Raw genomic sequence first — 7509 nt, forward strand, 5'->3', positions numbered from 1 at the left:
GTAAGGCAGAAGTTTATTTCTCTCACAGAGAAGTACAGGGGCTAAGAACCCAGGGCTGCCATGGCAGTTCTGTGAAGGCATTTCAGGGCTCAGTCCAACTGAGAAAACAAGACCAAGAACACTCTTCTCTCTCAAAGTCCAGAGGAGAGAAGTCAGCATATTCTTCCTCTGTAAAGATCTTTTATCCCAAGTCAGATGTTAAACACAGGGTAGAGCTGACAAAGAACACTTCTTCTTTCCCCCATAAGGAGAAAGGTGGAATCTTGAGCTGTCACTTACATCTCGTTGACCTGAACTTGGTCTCGTGGCCACACTGGGCTGCATGGGAAGCTAAGAAATAAAACCTAACAACTGAAGTTCTATTATTAAACTGGAAGGGAAAAGAAACATTGGGAGGTAATTATCAATCCTTGCCACAACAACTTGGGGGCAAATTAGTCTCTACATGTGTACTGTCCAATATGGCTACCACCAACCACATGTGGCTACTGGGCCCTTGAAAAGTGGCTGCTCTGCTGATAAGATCATTCCACAATGTGTGCATGTCTTGAAACATCACATTGTATCCTGTAAATATATAGTTATCATTTGTCCGTTAAAAATACAAGAAGACTTTTTTTAAAAAAGAAATGCTGCTGGTCCAAATTGGGATGTGCTGTAAGTATAAAATACACACAGGATTTCAAAGTCTTAGTATGACAAAAAGAACGCAAACTATCTCTCAGCTTTTATATTGATTACATATTGAAATGATACTATCATTGAAATAATACCCAAATATACTGGTTTAAATACATGTTATTAAAATAATTTCATCTGTTCCTTTTCACTTTTTAAAATGTAGCTTCCCCGGGCGCAGCAGCTCATGCTTATAATCCAAGCACTTTGGGAGGCCAAGGCGGGTGCATCACTTGAGGTCAGGAGTTCATGACCAGCCGCGCCAACATGGTGAAACCCTGTCTGTGCTAATAATACAAAAATTAGCCGGGCCTGGTGGCAGGTGCCTGTAATCCCAGCTACTCAGGAGGCTGAGGCAGGAGAATCACTTGAACCTGGGAGGTGGAGGTTGCAGTGAGCAGAGAGCGCACCACTGCACTCCAGCCTGGGTGACAGACTGAGACTTCATCTCAAAAAAATAAAATAAATAAAATAAAATAAAATGCAGCTACTGTAAAACTTCACATTATACATGTGCTGCACATTATATCTCTATTAAGCAGTGCTGCTCTAGAATAACCCATACAGTCTTCTGAAAGACTCCAGGCTTGGAAAGTGGGACAGAGATGGGAAATTTAGCAAGAGAACAAAGAAAGAGAAACAAAAGAGTTTCAGAGAGGAAGGGAGGGAGAGAAGGAGAAAGGAAAGAAGAAGGAAGAAAGGAGAAAGGGAGGGAGGGAGGGAGAGAGGGAGGGGAGGCACTAACGATGATTAAGTCATGGATGAGTTCTAGACTGCAAGGTTGACTTCCCCAAAGGAGTGGAAGGAAGAATTTGAGGAGATCCAGGGATGCAGAAAAGATGTTGAAAGATGGCTTCATTGAATGAACCAAAAGGAAAACTGCATTTTTGATTTTCCAGGCCTGGATGTAAAGGTCTGAACCCTGGGGACTGCACATAGAAAATCCAGAACCAGGGCTCCAGCACTCTGGGGCATTTCTGGGAGCTGTCTCAGTAACTCTATATACCTGTCAGTTGTCTACCACCCCGACTCCCCTCAAACTCAGGCAGTGGCCGCAGAAGACTCTGGCAGCAGGCAGAGCAGGGAGCCCTATACGGTAGTCCTGGTGCCTCGTCACAGATCCCAAAGTGCCTTTACTGGAAGGCTAGGACTATTGCAGTTGTTGCAGGGTCCCTGGGGACTGTCAAACATAAGCCTGGCCCCATAAGAAAACTGGGCCATGCACTGAAGAATGCAAAGAACACTCTTCTGTCTCCCAGAGCTCCAGAGGGGAGATTCCAGTTCACTTTTGCTTCTAAATGAATTTTTTTTTAAATCCCAAACCAGATGTTAAGCACAGTTAGAGTTGAAAAAGAAAATGAAAGATTTGGCAATCATCCGGTGAATTTCAGCTGGATAGAGAGCTACCCTAGATCTGCTTTGGGAACTAATTGATCTTGGTGAGTTATTCACATTGATCCAAAAAAAAAAAAAAAAAAAAAAACCCCAGAGAAAAAAATGCTCCCCCTTCATTTTGAGTGTTGATATATAGCGAGAGGAATCCAAAGGTCTCTTTATTCCTGAATAATATTTTCACCAACCATTACTCCCACTGTCATGACCACAAATGGAGCAAAATATATTGTTAAATACTTTGTGTTATTACAGGAAAGGGATGCTTTCACCGCCCCTCGCTTTTTTTTTTTAATTATAAAGACAGCGTCTTGCTCTGTCACCCAGGCTGAAGTGCAATGGCATGATCATAGCTCACTGCAACCTGGAACTCCTGGGCCCAAGTGATCCTCCCACCTCAGTCTCCCAAGCAGCTGGAACCACAGCCATGCGCCACCATGCTCAGCTAATTTTTTAAAAATTTTGCAGAAGGTGAGGTCTTGCTATATTGCCCAGGCTGCTCTCAACCTCCCGGCCTCAAGCTATTCTCCTGCCTTGGCCTCCCGAAGTATTGGAGTTACAGCCGTGAGCCACCACACCCAGCCCAAACATTTTTATAATAATAAGAATTTTTATTATCATTAATGTTACTTTAAAGGCAATTCAGCTTTTCCAACTCGAAGTCTTTCTGTTGCAATTTAATAACTTTAAAAAGTGTTATTAAATATACTTTTCAAAGATTTGAACTTTTTGACAAAAGTTTTCAATTTAGATCCACTGGAATTTGTATTGTACATTTCAATGCATTTGGTGTGGCCACATTTAAATAGCCATTATGTTTTCTTTTACTCCTAGTATTAGAGAGTCAGGAGTTGCAGGCTTTCTACCAACGTCAGACACCTGCTAACAGGTTTTGTTGACATTTAGAATGAAATAATTAAGGTACAAAACATAAATGTGGGTAACTGAGGAATTATTACCTGTACAATGAGCTGACAGTGGGTAGAGTGTGAAGCCTAGGGAACTCATGGTTACTGCCAGTCAGTAAGCAAGTAAACACAGTGACTGTGTGGAAGTTTCCCACCTGGGAAATGGCCCAAAGAGCAGTAATTCCAGAATCCTCTGAACCTGTTCAGACAGTTGGGGTGGAAGGTTTATGATGCTATCTGACTGCTCTCTCACTTGGAGTGTGAATATGCTTGTGTCATGACTCAGAGGGTTAATTTCCTTTTAAAAGGAGGCTTGTGGGCAAGGGCCAGAGGCAATTGCCTTTGGACAACTGCTCCTTTGGCACGTTTTGCTAATGAAGAAGAATGAATGCTGCTATTATTTAATAAAGATTTTTTTTTTAACTTAAGGTTCGGTCCTTTCCATTTTATGGTTTTAGTTTTTATTTTTCTTTTTTTGAGACAGTCTCACTCCCTTCGCCCAAGCTGGAGTGCAGTAGTGCCATCTTGGCTCACTGCAACCTCTGCATCCTCGGCTAAAGCGATCCTCCCAACTCAGCTTCCTGAGTAGCTAGGACAACAGGCACCAACATGCGGGGCTAATTTTTTTTATTTTTGGCAGAGACAGGGTTTTACCATGTTGCCCCGGCTGGTCTCCATCTCCTGGGCTCAAGTGATCCACCCCTTCTGCCTCCCAAAGTCCTGGGACTCCAGGTGTGAGCCACCATGCCCAGCCACATTTTGTGGTTGTTATTTGGCAATAAAGCTGGAGGTACTTTGTCTCCTAGCTGAAACTAGCTAAGTGGTGATACTAACTCTGTTCTCTGAGTTAGGAAATTCCTGCAGCCTACAAAAGCCTGCTGAGGAATTGTCAAGTCAAAGAGTTCTAGAATGCCAAGAGACCTTCAGTCCAGCTGGTCTTCAGTCCAGCTTGTTTCACACGTGAGGAATCTGACCCTCAGAAAATAATCACATACGCGGAGCTCACTAGTGGCAGAGCCCACGACACCCGCTCCTCTCCAGCTCTCTCTTTAGGGACAGAGAGGTATCATTCTTATTTTTAATGAAAACAGGTGCATATATTGTGGATAGAATTGTTAAAATATCTAATTGTATTAATTAGATATGCACTTTTAAATATTAAGCAATATTTTGGTTTCAACCCGCAAGCCACACAAAAATACAGAAATCCTCCACCTCAGGCCCTCTTCCTTGGTTCCTCCGCCGTTACCAATACGTGAGCCATTCCCAGGATTTGAGCTGAAGTGTGCGGGAAGGAAGGAAGCTGTGTGGCAGCTGGTGGAGCTGATTATAGGGTTGGACGTCGCAGAACTAGAACCCGTTTCTCTTCATTCCCAGCCCAGTCATCTTTACACAACTTTTTCTTTCTTCCTTCATTTTTCTTTTTAGAAACAGGGTCTTGGCCAGTCGCAGTGGCTCACGCCTATAATTCTAGCATTTTGGGAGGCCGAGGAGGGTGGATCACCTGAGATCATGAGTTGGAGACCAGCCTGGCCAACATGATGAAACCACATCTCTACTAAAAATACAAAAATTAGGCCGGGCGCGGTGGCTCACGCCTGTAATCCCAGCACTTTAGGAGGCTGAGGCGGGCGGATCAGGTCAGGAGATTGAGACCATCCTGGCTAACACGGTGAAACTCCGTCTCTACTAAAAATACAAAAAATCAGCTGGGCATGGTGGTACTCGCCTGTAGCCTCAGCTACTCAGGAGGCTGGGCAACATAGCAAAACCATGATTCTACAAAAAAAAATTTTTAAGCTAGCTGGGTGTGGTGGTGCGTGCCTATAGCCCAAGCTACTCAGGAGGCTGAGGCAGGAGAATCGCTTGAACCCGGGAGGCAGAGCTTGCAGTGAGCCAAGATGGCGCCACTCCAGCCTGAGTGACGGAGCGAGACTCCGTCTCCAAAAACAAACAAACAAACAAACAAACAAACAAAAAACAAAAATTAGCCGGGCGTGGTGGCGGGTGCCTGTAATTCCAGCTGCTCGGGAGGCTGCGGCAGGAGAATTGCTTGAACTGGGGGCGGAGGCGGAGGTTGCAGTGAGCCAAGATTGCACCACTGCACTCTAGCCTGGGCAACACAGTGAGACTCCATCTCAAAAAAAAAAAAAAAGAAACAGGGTCTTGCTCTGTTTGTTACCCAGGCTGGAGTACAGTGGCACACTCATGGCTCACTGCAGCCGCGAGCTCCTGGGCTCAAGCCATCCTCCCGCCTCAGCGTCCTGAGTAGCTTGGACTATAGGCACGCACCACCACACCCAGCTAGCTTTAAAATTTTTTTTTGTAGAATCATGGTTTTGCTATGTTGCCCAGGCTCGTCTCAAACTCCTGGGCTCAAGTGGTCCTCCTGTCTTGGCCTCACAAAGTGCTGGGACTACATGTGCACACCATCGCATCTTGCCTTCAACAACGTTTAGTTGTTCCTTTTACTAGGGACGAACAGCAGCAGTAATAACATCCCCCTCACACTACTGGTAGGTTGGTTTGATTTCTTTTCTCTCTCTTTTTTTTTTTTTTTTTTTTTTTTTTTTTTTTTTTTGAGATGGTATCTTGGTCTGTCACGCAGACTGGAGTGCAATGGCGCGATTTTGGCTCACTGCAACCTCCACCTCCCAGGTTCAAGTCATTCTCCTGCCTCAGCCTCCCGAGTACCTGGGACTACAGGCGTGCGCCACCACGCCTGCCTACTTTTTGCATTTTCAGTAGAGACAAGGTTTCGCCATGTTGGCCAGGCTGGTCCTGTACTCCTGACCTCCAGTGATCCGCCTGCTTTGGCTTCCCAAAGTGCTGGGATTACAGGCGTGAGCCACCGCGCCTGGCTGGTTGGTTTGATTTCTATCAGACATATTTTAATTCCCAACATTATTTAATGTGTAAATGTAGAATTTCATGTTCTTTTTAGTGAAAGAAGTTCAGGTCTTCAGGGTATAATGAGGTAGGAAGGCTTAGTCATCTAGGGAAACTATACCATGTACTTATTATCTTTTTAGTGTTGGGATTAGGGTTGCCAGATAAAATACAGGATGCCCCACTAAATTTGAATTGCTAAACAACAGGGACATACTTAGACACAAACATCATTCAGTGTTTATCTGAAATTCAAATTCCGCTGGGTGTCAGGCATTTCTGTTTGCCAACTCCAGCAGCCCCAGCTGGGAGGTGCCCTCTGAGCTCCTCTCCCTGGAAGTCCTCTTACCTGCTGTCAGCTGAGCAATTTGCCAGGCTTGCTTTGGGAGCTGGCTTGAAGTTATTTGGATTTGATGACTTTCTTTCTCTTCTGTACAGGAATCTACTTACCAAGATGGCAGGAGCAAGTGGTTATCAGAGCCTGCTTTCTAGAAATACAATTAAATAAGCAGCCCCTGTCTCTTTTTCTCCACTTTCAGTCTTGGGGAAGGGATTGGTAGGTTAAAGTCATTCTACCTCTTTATTTAATAATTCTGTTTTGCATACCCTTTACTGGATGATCATTCCTTAGAGAGGTTTGCAGTCAAAAGCCCCATTCTTTATTGTATTAAACATCACAGAGTCCCATGTTTTCCTTCAGGAATATGTGAGCAGGAGAGAAGGGTCATGTTGGAGCAGCCAGGACTCAGAGCATTTCCGCAGGCTGAGTCTGGATCCTTTCCTTCAGCCTCCAGGAATACTCCCGGCTCCACACCCAGAATGGTAATCCAGGCAAGGGCTCTGGTGTGTGGCCACACTGCCACCTATTACCTGTGGGTCCAAATGCAGTGACTCAACTTCTCTGTGCCTCTCTTTCCACATATATAAAATGAGGATAATGTTGCTATTGTAAGAATTGCATCAATTAATAAACAGCACTCAGTGAATCTGTTAACCAATCAGTGGATCACGCCTTACATGCTGGGCATGTTCCCTCTTCTCTCTAGACCTCAGTGACCCCAACTGTGAAGTGGCTATAGCTAATCCACTTGGTCTATAGGATTTGTAAAGGAACATGTTAATAACCCTCAAGTGACTGCAGAGAATGGGGGCATTCTTTTTGGGAAAAATATAGATTGTTTATCATCAGGGATGAATACTTAAAATCTGGGAATTTTTTTGTAAGTCACAAAGAAGGATTTGGGAGGGGCTGCACACTTTTGAATGGGATTGCCTCTCTGGGAACTGTAGGGAAATGGGTGACACAGAAGTACTAGGGGATTTGGAGCTGTTCTGAGTGAACACACAGGTCCAGTGTGGCTACTTGGGGGCAAGGCCCCTGGAATTTATCCTGTTTTGCCTGCAAAGCTGATTACCCAGCTGCCTCTGCTTTTCTCACTTCCATGATATTATCACCAAGCAACTGACAACAATTAAATCTGAGGACTCAACAATCATGCACTAAGATAAAAGACCACTGTGCTGTTGTGTTTCAATAGGTATATAGAGAGAAGTGGGAAACTTCCGGGTTAATGAAATGTAGATAATGTCGAGAAATGGCCAAAACACTGAAGCACTAAATTAGGAGCCTTATGCAAATATT

General features: G+C 44.4%; 1 long non-coding RNA gene across 1 annotated transcript; it reads left to right on the top strand.

The window, feature by feature from the left end:
• Positions 1-3968: 3968 nt before the first annotated feature.
• LOC112206240 (uncharacterized) lies at positions 3969-6853 on the top strand. The gene is made up of 3 exons (XR_002940431.3): positions 3969-4041; positions 6306-6423; positions 6568-6853. It is a non-coding gene; the product is annotated as an uncharacterized LOC112206240 (long non-coding RNA).
• The last annotated feature ends 656 nt before the right edge of the window (positions 6854-7509 follow it).

Source organism: Pan troglodytes, chromosome 17 (assembly GCF_028858775.2).
Source record: "Pan troglodytes isolate AG18354 chromosome 17, NHGRI_mPanTro3-v2.0_pri, whole genome shotgun sequence".
NCBI classification, from domain to species: Eukaryota; Metazoa; Chordata; class Mammalia; order Primates; family Hominidae; genus Pan; species Pan troglodytes.